Source organism: Ursus arctos, unplaced genomic scaffold (genome assembly GCF_023065955.2).
Source record: "Ursus arctos isolate Adak ecotype North America unplaced genomic scaffold, UrsArc2.0 scaffold_4, whole genome shotgun sequence".
Taxonomy (NCBI): domain Eukaryota; kingdom Metazoa; phylum Chordata; class Mammalia; order Carnivora; family Ursidae; genus Ursus; species Ursus arctos.
The window spans coordinates 59,548,103-59,564,208 of record NW_026623056.1 but is presented as its reverse complement, the minus strand read 5'-3'; the positions used below and the strand labels follow the sequence as shown (position 1 = coordinate 59,564,208).

The window sequence follows — 16,106 nt, the reverse complement described above, 5'->3', positions numbered from 1 at the left end:
CAAGGATGTTCACTCTTACCACTGTCATTTAACATAGTACTGGAAGTCGTAGCCACAGCAATGAGACAACAAAAAGAAATAAAAGACATCAAAATTGGTAAGGAAGAAGTAAAACTTTCACTATTTGGAGATGACATGATACTACATAAAGAAAACCTGAAAGACTCCACCAAAAAACTACCAGAACTGATAAAAAAGTTCAGTAAAGTTGCAGTCTACAAAATCAATGTGCAGAAATCTGTTGCATTTCCATGCACTAATAATGAAGCAGCAGAAAGAGAAATTAATAAAATAATGCCATTTACAATTGCACCAAAGATAATAACTTACCTAGGAATAAACCTAACCAAAAAAAAAAAAAAAAAAAAGGTGAAAGACCTGTACTCTGAAAACTATAAAACACTGATGAAAGAAACTGAAGAGAACACAAAGAAGTGGAAAGACACCCATGCTCACAGACTGAAAGAACAAATATTGTTAAAATGTCTATATTACCCAAAGCAATCTACATATTTAATGCAATCCCTATCAAAACAACAACAGCATTTTTCAGAGAGCTAGAACAAAAACATCCTAAAACTTAAATGGAATCACAAAAAACTCTGAATAGCCAAAACAATTTTGAAAAAGAAAAGCAAAGCTGAAGGCATCACAATTCCAGACTTAACATTATATTACAAAGCTATAGTAATCAAAAGAATATGGTAGTCGCACAGAAATAGACACATAGATCAAAAGAACAGAATAGAAAGCCCAGAAATAAACCCACGATTATATGGTCAAAGTAGGAAAGAGTATCAAATGGGAAAACGAACGTCTCTTCAAGAAATGGTATTGGGAAAACTGGACAGCAACACGAAAAAGAATGAGACTGGACTACTTTATTACACCATATACAAAAATAAACTCAAAATGGGTTAAAGACCTAAATGTGAGACCTGAAACCATCAAAATCCTAAAGATGAGCACAGGCAGTAATGTCTCCGACACTGGCCGTAACAACATTTTTCTAGACATGTCTCCTGAGGCAAGGGAAACAAAAGCAAAAATAAACTATTGATACTACATCAAAATAAAAAGCTTCTACAGAGCAAAGGAAACAATTAACAAAACTAAAAGGCAACCTACTGAATGAGAGAAGATATTTGCAAATGCCATGTCCAATAAAGGGTTAATATCCAAAATACATAACTTATACAACTCAATACCCAAAAACAAATAATCCAAAAAATGGGCAAAAGACCTGAATGGACATTTCTCCAAAGAAGACATCGAGATGGCCAACAGATATAGGAAAAGATGCTCACCATCACTGATCATCAGGGAAACGCAAATCAAAACTACAATGAGATACCATCTCACACCTGTCAGAATGACAAAAATAAAAAACACAAGAAACAACAGTGTAAGCAAGGATGTGGAGAAAAAGGAACATTCATGCACTGTTTGTGGGAATGCAAACTGGTACAATCACTGTGGAAAACAATATAGAGTTTCCTCAAAAATTTAAAATAAAACTACCCTATGATCCAGTAATCACTCTACTGGGTTTTTACCCCTCAAAATACAAAAACACTAATTCAAAGGGATATATGCACCCTATTGTGTATAAGAGCATTATATACAATAACCAAATTATGGAAGCAGCCCAAAATAAAGAAGTAGTGTGTGTGTGTGTGTGTGTGTGTGTGTGTGTGTGTATGCGCATGTGTATGTAATAACAACAGAATATTATTCACTGATAAAAAAGAACGAAATTATGCCATTTGCAACAACATGCAGAGATATAGAGAGTATAATGCTAAGTGAAAAAAGTCAAAGACAAATACTATATAAATACCATATGACTTCACTCGTCTGTGGAATTTAAGAAACAAAACAAATGAGCAAAGGAAAAGAGAGAGAAAGAGAGAGAGAAACCAAGAAACAGACTCTTAACTATAGACAAACTGATGGTTATCAGAATGGAGGTGGGTGGAGCGATGGGGAAACAGCTGATGGGGATTAAGAAGTGCACTTCTGATGAAGAATGATGCATGAAATTGCTGAATCACTATATTGTACACTTGAAACTAATATAACACTATATGTTAACTATACTGGAATTAAAATAAAATGAAATAAAATAAGAAAATAAAACGTATATACACACAACATATGATGGCCATAGTTAATAATAATGTATGATTGAAAATTGTAAGGATAATAACTCTTAAAAGTTCTCATCACAAGAAAAAAATTGCAACTATGTAAGGTGATGGATGTTACCTAAACTTATTGTGGTAAACATTTCTAAATATACATATATACAAATAAAAAAATCAGTAACTTTCCATAGTGTGCTCTATATATACATATTTATAAAATGTGTTACTAATATAGTGCTATCACAAATTCTTATAACTTTTTTTTACAAGTTCTTACAACTTAAACAGTGCTTATTTTTTATTTTTCTTCATGGAAGACTATGATATCATTACCCTGATGTTTAAATTTAAAGAATCTACATTATGGGAATTCTATGAGAGAAATGAGCAAGTAAATATTCTAATAAAAAAGATGAAATAAATTCAAAAGACCCAGACTATCAACCACAAATATACATAATAAAAATAAAGCAACCAAATGTAATTATACGTCAATGGATAGACCTAGTTCTCAGGACATTTCTTTTCTATTTAATGGAAGAGTTTTCTGGGACATAGATGTTAAAACATCTTCTCTTAATTATTCCTCACCTTATATGAATTACCACCATCTTAGTTTAGAAAACTGTGATTTTGAACAAATTATGGATTTTCCTCCTTATGTTCACAGAATACCAATGATAGTAGATAGGAAAATTTATGCCATGTGTTTCTGTTAATTAAGCTTCCTTGCTTGTAAGCCATTTCAAGAATCGAAGAGAAATCTCAATTCAGAGTCTCCAGAAATTATTAACTCACAGTTAAATCATTTCTATTACTTTCATAAATATTATTTTTAATTTGCAAAAGCTCTTTTACTTAATAAATGGTTACCATACACAATAGATTCTCCCTTAATACTGGTACCCCAACTAGGGCACTGAGAATTTTGCCCTAATATATATATAAAAATATAGCATTTTCCCTAACATATACATATATATATATATATGTATATATAAATTATATTATATACCAGTAGGACACTATCTTATATATAAACTATAAATTATATATATACTACACACACACACACACACACACACACAAACACACACAGGCAAGCTTGGACATAATACTATTATCTGAATTCTTAAATGGATATATAATTAATACATTAATACTGTGTATTTGGGCATGCTGGAAAAAGATACAGGTTATTAGAATTCTGAGTCCCATTGATTCCTAAGTGAACTACATTCTCTCGGTGGAAAATTGAGCTCTCTTGGATATTTGTATGAAATGAAGAGCCAATCATTCTTGGGCCTCTTTTCCTTCACAGGAGGTGTAGCAGGGTTCTTGGGGCAACACTGTGGATTTTGCTATACTTGGAAGAAACTCTTGCTACCTTCTTTGTGTCCCAACCTAGTCTAAAATGACTCAGGGAGACTATGCCTCTAGATGGTCACAGCAAAGCCAAACCACAGATTAATCTGAAATTTGATCACTGAGGCATTTACTCCAAAATATTAATTGGATGCCTTCTGTGGACCTCGCTCCACACTAGGCAAAGTTGGTTAATCTGAGTATTCTTTTAATAATGTCTCCATAACAGAAATTAATGCCAGGTTGTGGGTGGCACTAGGGACACATATATCAACAAATACCTTAAAAACGAAGAACCCCCGAGTTTCAGTTGAATTGTCTAGAGTTAGATAAGAGGTTAATGGAATTAAATTTCTTTTAAAAGAGCCGGTAGTGCTTAGTGGTTAAACAATCTTTAGATCAGACAGTCTGACTTTGCAATGTGATCTGCCATATATAATCCTGGATAATTTATGCAGTCTCTCCACACATCACCTCTTGAAAAGGAGGATGATAAAGTCACTGTGTATAACCTAAAGTTAGGAAATAGATAGGTCCTGTATGTGAAGCATTTCCTACTGGGGTTGGCAAATGACAAAGACTTAATAAATATTAGCCATCATGATTAGGTGCCAGGTGATGGAACTTGGAGGATGAGAAGACTTAGCACAGACAGAGGAGCAAAGACAAAGCATTTCAGTTAATAGAGAGAAAACGAGTAAAGGCTTACATTAAAGAAATTCTATACACGACCTTCATTATCCTGTATAATCTAGTTGCTACCTACCTCTCTGAACTCTTCTCAAGACATCTCAACTATATTCATTGTCATTTAGCTACACTGGCATTCACTTTGTTAAACATGCTCAAATTATCCCCAACCCCAGACTATCACACATACTCTTTACCTTTCATCTGCCTAAATCCTGCTCATTCTTCAGGTTTTAATTTAATGTCTCTTCTTCAGGAAAGACTTCACTGAAACATGCATTAATCCCAATTATACTAGGTTTTACTCATTTAAAATCTCACTGAATTCTGAAAAACAATCACAATTAATAATTTACCTGTGTAATTTTTAAAAAATACTTTGGTTCCCCTACTGATGTGAATCCCATGGGAATAAGAACTGAATCTGTCTTGTACATCAATATAGCTCAAAAGCATAAAATAGAACCTAACAGAGTAAACAATGTATATTGCTGTTATATAAATGAGTAAATGAGTATGCAATGAGTCTTCAATCTTTTCAGAAGTAGTGTGGAGACTAACTTAGATAAAAGAAGTGTTCAAGTTAGAAAATAGTATCACGTTAGATGGAGTCAGTTGACAGTTTTACTTATTACTCTGACTTATTTGCAACAAAAAGTAAAGAGTTTAAGTTTTCTGTTTTTTGTTTATTAGCTTTAGCATTTGATTCATATGCATTTATATAATAATGGTCACATAGTGTTTAGGAAAGTTTTTTGGGGAGGGGTAAAGATTGAACACCAAACAGGGTGTTCTTATAAAAATAAAAACATGAAGTGAAAAATGAGCTGAATTACTCCACAGGCAGAGTAAGAGTGAATTAGAATTTGAATTCTGCAATTTCTGAGAAAATACATTTTTTAAAATATAAGAAAAATCAGAATTTGATTTTTTGCACACTTATTCCATGTATTTATTTATTTATTTATTGGGAATGATATATCCGTAGCAGTGGTGGGGGCATTGGTAAGATCTCTGAAGCCTTACTTTTTAACATGTAGCCCAAGCTCCACAGCACTAACTGCAAGTTTATGAGAAATAAGAATTTCAGGACTCACTCTAGAACAGTTGAATTAAAATCATTTTCCCAACATCTGCAGATCATTTAGATGCACAATTAACTATGAGAAGCACTACTCTGAGGATCTTAGTCTGGCCATAGTTGATGCTATCCTGAAATAGGGTAGAAACAGATAAGATAGCAAGTGACTATCAGCTACCGAAAGAGAATTGATAGATCTTTGACAATTTTATTTAGAAATGAAGTAGAGGCAATTGTCACTGATTTAGCAGTTCAGTGGGAACAACTGATAAAAATGACAGTGCATTTTTGAAAATAATAATAACAACAAAGAACAAAATAGGATAAACTTTGAATTACAAGATACTCCTGGGAAGACATAATCCAGATATTTTAAAGCTGTTTCTGTAATGATAGTTGGACTCAAGATGTAAATTCCATGGTAAAGATGAAGCTTCAGATTATTCCCATTGTGACGTCAATTGGTAATTTCCTGTTTTCCACCTGTCCTCAAGCATTTTACCAAATCCTTCCATTCGTGAAAACATCCTATTATTCTTTGGAAGATGGAGTCAATATCTTCTGATTAAATATTTCCCAAACACAGGACACTCTGTGCTGAAATTATGACCAGCTCTCCCTCAAGGCCACTTCAAAGTTGGCATCCCATCTATATGAAGAGACTGGGGCTTCTCTAACAAAAGATGATCTAGGTATCATATTCCTCTTATCAAAGAAGATAAATTTAATGGTTTTTAAAACAAAAAGCTACCCATACTGTTTTTAATTTCCTTTTTTTTTTTTTTTTTTACATATTTCTACGTGTTTCCATTTTATGGGAGCTTATTTCCTTATTGGCTCACAATAACTAAACACCCTTTTATCAAATCTTTACTGATCCCATCATTTAGCAGACACAAGGTTGGCATTAGAGATACAAAAAGGAGAAATCAATAGTATGTATCTGTCAGACTTATCTATCAGACAGATAAAAAGTCATTAACTTTACTAAAATATAATGGCTATAAGATAGGTACACAGGCCACTATTTTTGTATATCTAGCATCTCTGGGTTAAACTGGAATGGCTTAAAAGTATTTTAACAATACATATCATAATCAGTGGCTTGTGTTTTTATATTTTGTCAAGTATTTTTCTCCCTCACGTTATCTCTCTTTTTTTTTTCCTAGCAAAGAAACATAGTAGACACTAATTAAACACTTTGAGTAACTGACAACCAAATCGTGTCCATATGCTCTATTAAGGACAAAAAATAAAATTAATAAGATTATCTGTTTGAGAATCATTTTGTCAAATTAAAAGCATGTTGTTAAAAATGTATTTATTTGCTCTACTACCTATTCAATCAAAAAGAGTGACTCAAGAAAGATCATTTAATATCCTAATTTTTAGAACTTTGAAATATTCAATAAACAGTTGCATGAAAATGTACTATTTTACTTCAAGCAGACAATTTACCTCAATCTTACTCCTGGCAGCTATTTCTTTTGTACTTAGTTTTTAGCACCGTATTTTTTTTTTTTTAAGTAAATGTTCCTCACTTTAAATTCATCAAACTGAGTCTCAAATGGTTTTGAATAAAGAGAGGTTGATCACAGACAGGACATCTGAACAAAAACACAACCTTCCCTAAAAGCTACACTCTGCCTTTAGGCAGAGTAGAGAAAGGTTAAAATAGCCTAAGGCTCCTCATTTAGGAATTACAGAAAAATTCAAAAATTACAGATAATTCAAGGGATCCTTTATTTCCCTGATACTCCTGGGAGTTCTCATCTTCCCCCTTCCTACCTTCTACAGCAAATCCTACTTGTCACCTCAAATAACCATGCTTTATCAAAATCCAGACTTCTACCTGTGACTCTAACTAAGGAAGCAAGATCCTCTTATGAGGTGCTGAACAATGATTAAAGGCACTAAAGACATGATCCTTTTTCACCTCATCAATGTCAGTCCTTCCATTCTGGCCTGTTTTGGTGCTTCCCCTTTTGCCACTCTGAACTTGTCAGTGACACTGAATGGACAATACGGAGCAAAAAGAAGTACGCTGTTCAAGCCACTGCTCAATCATGTTTCTCAAGCCAGAAAATGTAGGAAGCTGAGGAGTAAGGTCGATGGAGGCCCATTTTATAAATCTAAGTGTGAGTGCAAAAGACATCATTTAATTTTATAATAGTCTGGGATATAGGGAATAATACCTATGGTGCTCTCATGACATAGCTAAGGCTATTCAAACCCAATCTCAGTTGAGGGTCCTTAAACCCAAAAAAGTTAATATTGCTGTGGAAGGGTCCCTAACCCTATGATACTGATTTGTGACTCTCTGGAGGAAGAAACATGTGAGCAGGATATAGCAGATTCCCTCAAATTACATACAGAAACCATCAAAAAACAAACAGAAAAATAAAACAGAGGTCCACAGCTCACTAAATTTGAAATCCAAACTTTACCGGAAATCCAAAATTTACTAAAAGAATTTCTGCAACAAATAGTTGAAAGAGTGCTGATTAAATTTTATGCCTTTACAACAAAGGTTCTAGATTAACATCTGCTCACATGTGCCAATTGGAAACATCTCATGGCTTTTATCAGTACTGAAGCTCAAATTTCAGTTATCCCGTGGATCCCACTAAATTTCAGTAAGGTATCCCTTTACTCTTAGAGGAGTTGCAAAATATAAACTACAGGGGGAAAAAGTATGCTTCACCTTATTATTCCCTATATCCCAGACTATATGGATTTTTTTTTTTTTTTTTTTTTTTTTTTGCAACACAGGCAAAAGCATTTTTAAGTTACAGTATGTCATCTGTTTTAGGAGTGTGGTCTTCAGCATGCTACATAGTGACTACTTCTCCACATGAACAACCACTGATGGGCCTGTACATTCCACAGTCTTTCCCTTAAGCATGCAATATGATGGTGGCCAGTGCCAGGTTGAGACATGCAATCAATGGTGACAGGATAAAAGTTATTCCTTTGAGCTAGAGGCAGTTATGACTTATGTTAGAATTAAGACAAACGATTCAACCTAAGTCACACGAATAGTTCCCAGACAAAACATATGAACTATAGCCATTTTAATGAGGCCCCTAATTCCATACTACTGTCCCTAAATGCCAATTATCAGAAACTTTCAACTTAGGTCAGCTAAATCTGTAAGGGAGATGTTGGAGTGTTCAGCAAATGCAGCATAATGCAACACAGCTCAAAGCACAAACCATTTTTCAGCAGCTCAAAGTGAAAGCTTGCCAGTAGAAAACAAAACCAGTTACAAAAAAAAAAAGCATTAGAAGAACCCCCCCCCCAACCCTTGACCCCATAGTGATGGTCATTGTTTGGCCATCCTCCTTACAGTGTCAATTGTTTTATTCACCCACAGAGGTGGGATGTACCCCCACACATGTACCACCTAAACTTTGGGTTTAGTTGGGTATAAGCCCGATTATGCCACATTCAATTCAAGTGTTTTTTAAATTTTTTTCTCATAGTCTTCACTACATCAAATTTATTATTCCAATGGTACTAATACAGCTGAAATTGCTCATGGTGACACCACACAAGAGTTCCCACCTTCTAGTCTCTGTTCAAAGAAAATGTGCACCTGTTTGATCCTCTCCCCTATGAGAAAATCCATATTAACCATTTACCTAAATAAGCTTCCTGATGCATTACATAAATAAATAAATAAATAAAAATAAACAAACAGGATGTTTGAGTTTCCCTCTGAAGAAATGAGAAAGAAAAAAAGGGTTGAGTGCCCCACCCTCTCCCCTACCCCTACCAGTCAAATAAGTACCTGCTAAGAAGGCATTTCTGTGGCTTCTTAAGTCTCGAAATCAGTATCAAAGAGAAGGACATCAAGAGTAAACGTTGTGCATTGCGATGGCACAGTTCAGGCCCCAGAAATCTGTCAGGTGGAGCACCACCTGTATGGATAGTGCTGAGGTGTCCTGAGGAGAATTTGAGGGCTCGCTGTGGTCCATCTTCAGCCAGACGCTGGTGCTACACGGAATCTCGCCCTGGGCGAGGTGGACTTCCTAGAAGCCTCCCTACAACTAGTCCAGAAAATTGTCCAGAATTAGGATGCCTTCCTTCAAGCCTTTGCGCCCCTGACTGGGGCGGCCAGTGTTGTTAAACGGGTCTCTTGACAGGATCTGCCAGTGGTCACACAGGCACGAGGGGAAGGCCTGGCCGGCCGCTTGTGTTAAACCTCAGCTCTTTTTTTCAGTGGATTAAGGACTCACTGACAAGCAGGAAGGCTTTCATAACAAACATGGCGATACTGGCCACCTCGGACTCCTCGAAGATGTGGCTCCGCTTCCTGTCGAGGACACCAGAGACGCCACCAACCACTTGTCCTGGGTATCACATCTCCGCAAGGCACATGGGCTCCAATTGTCTTGGCCAGACGCTCGGCACTCCGCGGTAGAGGCGCGCTAGATGACGTCAGTGTGCAGCGACATACGGTGGACGGCAAAGTGCACGTAACACACGTTCTCCTCGCACAGCGCCGTCTCCTTTGGCCTTCTAGATCTCAGCCACCATGCTGTCCCTGATCTTGTTGAATACTGCACGCCCTTGGTGATACCGATGAGGATGTTGGCGCCCGTGCCGTTGGGTCGAAAACACCAGATCTTGCAGGTCTCAGCCACGTATTTGTACTTCTCAGCTAGGTAGCAGCGCGTTGCTTGAGTTCCTGGCGGGTGGATACCTCAGCCTTGTTAGATGTTCTCCGCCTGACGGTCAGGGAGGGCCAGTGCCTTCACGTGCAGCTCCTATGCTGGTTCAGAGGCTTGGACAGACAGAGCAGGTTCAACTCCTGGCTGACTGTTTTATGGTACAAGATGACTAGGTCGGATTTCTTGATGGACTGAACCTCCTCAGGTCCTTCAGGCGGATCTCCAGGTGCAGCTCACCGTCCCTGCAATAATATGCTACCCCTATCCCCTATTCCAGGGTGGTGCACTGCACGATGGGGTGCAGCTTGGCAGCTGCTTCAGACCCTCCCCCTCTACAGCAATTTTGACAACTGGTCTCACCATTTAACTTCATCACCTGCATGTGGGAGTGCTCCAAGCTGCCCATCTTCATCAGGAACTAGTCAACTCCCACAAGGCCTACTATGTTTCTGCAAGGTATGTACTCAAAGGGCTCATCATAAAGATTATTCCCTGGCTTGCTTCAGGTACAGGCCCTCTTTCTTGCCAGGAATTTAGTTGGGAGCATGTATTGTGATCATTTCACAATATATACAAATATTGAATCACTGTGTTGTACAGCTGAAAGTTATAGGATGTTAGATGTCAATTATACCTAAACAAAAAATGATTTCTTACCAAAAAAAAAAAAAAAAACCCAAAAAAAACAAAAACAAAACCCAAAAACCAAAAATAAAACAGAAAGAGAGAGGATATGAAAAGGTTTATGACTAACATAATAAGGCTGTGTTTAAATACAGGAGAGTCCCCCAAGCAGATCCAAAAGTGGCACCTGGAGAGAACAGAGAAAAGAGACTAGTTTGGCTTTTATTGAAGTTAGGGGATGGGTTTGAGTGAGTGTTCTGTGAATGGGCTGGGATTTGCATGGTTTCAATTTCCTACTCTTGCCAAAGGAGGGAGCAGCCAGCCTTTATTACCAGCTTAGCCAGTTATGGGGCAGAATGGGTAGGGCGTGAAAGCTGTCAGCAGTTAAATGTCAAAAATGAAGTCAGAGTCTATTAAGATGCCAAAAGAGTATGGTACTTAAGGGCCTTTGCAGCTACTTCCTCTCCCATGAATCATCTTTGATCCAATGAAACAAAATGTTGATGATTTCTCGTATTCTAGAATTATGGCTTAAGCTGACGATACATTGTCTTAAGAACTTAACATTCTAAATTCAGGGAGGCACCAGAAATTGGAATTATTGAAAGGTGCCAGTTAGAGAAGGAATATATGTCAATCCTACTCATCCCCACCAATTACTATAGAATGAATATTGGAAAAATAATACTGTGGTTGACATTTTGGAGAGATCCCTGTTCATGGAAAATCTTCCCACCTTGAAGACATGGAAGGGGGCTCTATGAGATTCCTTTCTAAAGATTGGTAAAGTCTTAAAGAAGAGGAAACAGATTTCATTTTTTGTTTATATATCTGCTTAGAACAAGCACTTGCTGATATGCTCCTATGCTAAATGAACAGACGAAAGGAGAATTGGAAGGAGAGAAAAGGAAAGAGAGAGGGGGAGAGAACGTACGCATGTGCGTCTACCTGTATGTATGGGTATGGGTAAGCTGCAAGGCATAGAAGGAGCAGAAACACTTTCTCTAAGTGTACAGGAGAAGCACTCTACACGGTCCCACCAGAGCTAGAAGGATAAATACAATTGGGAGATATAGTCTTGCCATTATACCAACAGATTTGGGAAATGAAGGTGCAAAAGGGACAGAAGCATTAGAGGAATGTAGTATGAAGTTCATCAGCTAAAGGCCAGTCAAGAGATGAGGCCAAACCTACAAATGTAAAAATGCCTACGGGGTTACACATAATACTTTGTCATCATGGTGTGTTGGAGCTCATAGACAGGGAATATAACATTTATATCCAAGCAAGGAAAAGACTGCAATCCTGCATAAGGAAGTAAAATATTGGACAGTTTCCCTTTTCCTTCAACACACAAAACAAGGAGGAAAGGAAGTATGGAAAAGGCAGACCATAATTTTCTCTCCTTAACTCTATCTTTCTCTAGCCCAAGGTAAGATTAATCTGTGCTACAGGTGGGAAAGGTGAGGGAGAAAAATTTACTGTTGAGTTTGAGAGTAAAGTTTTAACCTGTAGCAAGTCAAAGTCTTCAATGGGAAAGTGAGATCAATCCAGAAACAAAGGGAGATCAGAAAAGGTTTTGAATTTGTTTTGTTTTGTTTTGTTTTAGTGAACTTTTAGCAGGAAATCTTATCAATATAATACCACTTGAGGATAGTTATTAAAAAATAGAACTTTAATGTAAAAAAATGGGTATCTGTATAAAAAATAGTTCCTACCTGTTTTGCAATTTATGACATCATTTGATAATGCCAACTGTGAGAGCAGTAGTGCAGTGCTGCCTGAGTCATCCTCCAGATTTGGGAGCTGGGTGACTGTACAAACTATGGAAGACATTTCTCTTCTCTGGATCTTAATTTATGGATTTAGTCAATTTTGACTAAACCTCTAGACTTTACATTTTTATTTTACTCACATGTCCTTAAATAATTCCTATTCACACACAATGTGTTTATAACCCTGTACTTATAACCCTGCTTTCTCACATAAAAGCTCTGTAACTTTGGGCAATTGACTTATGCTCTTAGTGTCTCAATTTCCTCGTGAAGGAAGTCAAAGTAATAATAATAATCATTCCATAATGCTGTGATGAGGATAAATGAATTATACATAAAAACTTTCACTGAGTGCCTGGTACAATGTGATTGTTTAATAAATGCTATCTATTATTATAATTGCACATAATTCTAAAATGATATATATTACATATATGTAAACATATATACATGTGAGTTATACATAGGCATACATATACATATAATGAGAGAGAAATATATCTATACTACTTTTTAGTGTATGTGAACATATATTTCTTTTAAAATATTTAACAACTTTGAACTTTATAAAAATCATTTTTCACAAAATCCATATGTATAGATATGAAGCTCAAAAAGTAGAATTTCTAGCTCTCAAGGATTCCCATAAGAGTGGAAAAAGATTCTTTTCATGACTGGAAAAATAGAAGCACTTTTAGACAAATATGTACTGGAGACTATAATCCACTTTCCTTTTCCACCATGGCACTGACAGCATTATGAACCAGAAAATTGTTTGAGCAGCCATAGATAAGGAATTACAAATCTGGAGGTTCGAGAGTTCTATAAAGCAGATGTAAGGTTAATTTGCATGGTTTAGTTCCCTCCCAGATTTTTTCAATATATTTCAGTGGCTTAAAACTCTGAAAAACTGATAGAAAATAAAAAGGTTTCTATAGGCCGGCTGATTTCTTGCTGACTCAGCTGTCTGAAGGCTAAGCCAATTACTATGGCTTGCATTTTCTTGTGCAGAAACCAGAACATATTCGTAGTTAAATAGAGCCATTAAATATTTAGGGGAGAGAGAAAAGTTTTATGAAAAAGATGATAACAGCAAAAAACTATGTATGGATATTTTCCTCTTAAACAACAAAAAAACATTTTTCTAAGAGTAACTTTAAAATCTCAAGCATGAAATATGATTTGATTTAATATCAATTCAATGATCTTTTTAAATGTTGATTTTTTGGTTGGCACGTAAGAAAAAAAAATCCTCTGATATAAAGCTGAATTTTATCCTTGGAGTAATAAAAGAACCACTATGGTCTTCTGAACAAAGAACTAGCTGAAGAATTGGGATTCTATTTTTGGCCTCACCAGTGACTTGCTCAGTGACCTTGGACATATCACTTAAATGGCTTTGTGCCTCAAGGTTCCCAGCTGTAATATAGAGATTATAATGCCTGCCCCTACTTCATGGGACTGTAGAACTATTTCAGTTGAGTTTGTTTAAAACCCCAAAGGCTTTTGAAACTATCAGAAATAACGGTTAAATTCAAACAAGGTTGTATTTTATTAATTTCTTTTTACTGTTTGATTTGGTTTTCTTGTAGTCTTATATAATCCTTTTCCTACTAAAATAAATCACTTGGGATAAAATTAATAGGTGGAGATTTTCATTGGATATTAAGGAACAATTTTAACAGTGAAGGGAAATTAAGAATACACTTCTGAGATCAACTGATAGAATTTCTACTCCTTGGCATATTTAACTCATGATTCAAAAGAGAATTGTATTATGATCATGTTACTTAGAACTTCTTACTAAATCTATAATTGGCAATTTTCTTCTTATTTCGAGCCTCCTCGCAATTTCTCGCCATGATTTCTTTCAATCAAGATTTTCTCATAATGTCCCTATAAATGCACTGATAATCCATCTTCATCTCTCCAAATCCAGACGACCTATTAAAGCCCTGCTCAAATGCCATGTCCTTCTAGCTTCCTTCCCTCTGCATAACACTATTTGTCATCTAATGAGGAGTTCTGAATAGTTAGGAGGACTTGAGTAAAAGAGACAGCTCGTTTTTGATGTTCCTGCTGCTTTGTAATCTTTTACAATTATAAATACATATTTATACAAATATATATGTATACATTTATTATTTATTCAAAATTATTTTTTAAAAGAACTTTGAAAAGTTCTTCTTGAACTCCAAACTAGAACTCCTTACTCCAACCACAGACGTATCTTATTTGCTGTGCTCTCACAACACTTCTTAGAGTCTTGGACTTTTGCACTATGTTACAAAACCGTAGAGTCAAGGTACACTCAACATTTCTCACCTACAAGTAGAATAGTCTCAAACTCATCATCCTTCCTTCTGTCATATCCCTCATTATTTGGTGCCATACTTCATTTTTTTATTATTTTGTTTTGTTTTTATGTATTTATGCTTTTTGTTGTTGATTTAGCTTCTTAAAATGGTCTCCAATGTAATGCGGAAATGCTATCTAGTGTTCCTAAGTGCAAAAGCCTACAATGTGTCTTACAAAGAAAATACATGTGTTATATAAGCTGCAAGCGTTATACTGCTATTTGCCATTAGTTCAAAGCTAATTAATCAACAATATATATTAAAGAAGGTGTCTTTAAGCAGAAACACATAAAACAAGGTTATATATTGATCAGTTAATAAAGATGTTGTGATCAGTTCTCAGAAATACTACCCTGCGTTTTCCCTAGGAGCAGTGGTTCTGTATTTGCTATTTCAGCATGTGTGGTGACTTTCTAGAACATAACTATCCACCAATAATAAGAAATGAGTATACCTATTTTATTTGTATACAAATACTGCCTTCAGCCATGTTTTAAAATCTCCCTTTCAATTCCACAGTAGTACCTGTCTTGTGAACATTTCCAGCTTTCTGGTCATTTCAATTATGGACAAAAATTTGTCCAACTTTAAAGCTTCAGTTTCATATTCATTTTAATGCTCACCTCCTTCTTTCCCAAAAACTAGCCAGATAGCTGTCCCAGGAATGAAACTGAGGCACACCTCTTTTACTTTTCCTCTTCTTGCCCCATGTGGTTACTCATATGGGTGTTGCTATAGTTTCTCTTCTCTATCCCTGCTGCTCTTGTTAAGACTAACTGGTCATTGATACTATCTCTGTGCAGTCATCCAAATGCTGGCTCTCTTTTCATATTCACTCTTGCACTCTGCACTCTGCATGTGATTATATAAACATACTCCAAAATAAGCAATAGCCACTATGTCTGTCTTTCTTTAATCATGCCATTCTTTATATCTGGTTTATGTGATATTCTGTTATTTCTTCTTTTAATAGTAACAGTGGTAATCATTAATGTTACTGTCAGATTTTTGCTTTTCCTCTTTCTGGGAAAATGATAGTATTATTCTTTGCCACACCAGGTATTATATGAAGTCATGTTTTTTTGTTTGTTTGTTTTGTTTTGTTTGTTTTTTTAGAGTAGAAACCTCTAAGAAGCGGGCATGATTTGCCATGTCCCCTTTCACTGCCACAGCAGCCTAGGTCTCTGCAGACAGTAGAGGCCCCACCAAATTACATTCTTGAGAGAATATAATGTGGAGACAAACCCCCAGTACATGGTATCAAAAGTAGAGTGCTCCCTTAAAAAATAAAGTAGGTGGAATTGCCTTGTAAATTTAGCAGATTGTAAAAGACAACTTTTATCAGAAGTTGAAGATTGCATTAGTAAAATATTTGATAAAATTGTTTGGAA

The 16,106-nt window shown here is 35.9% G+C and overlaps 1 pseudogene; it reads right to left on the bottom strand.

Annotated features, from left to right (window-relative positions):
• Positions 1–9,335: 9,335 nt before the first annotated feature.
• LOC113270652 (elongation factor 2-like) lies at positions 9,336–14,750 on the bottom strand (annotated as a pseudogene).
• Positions 14,751–16,106: the final 1,356 nt, after the last annotated feature.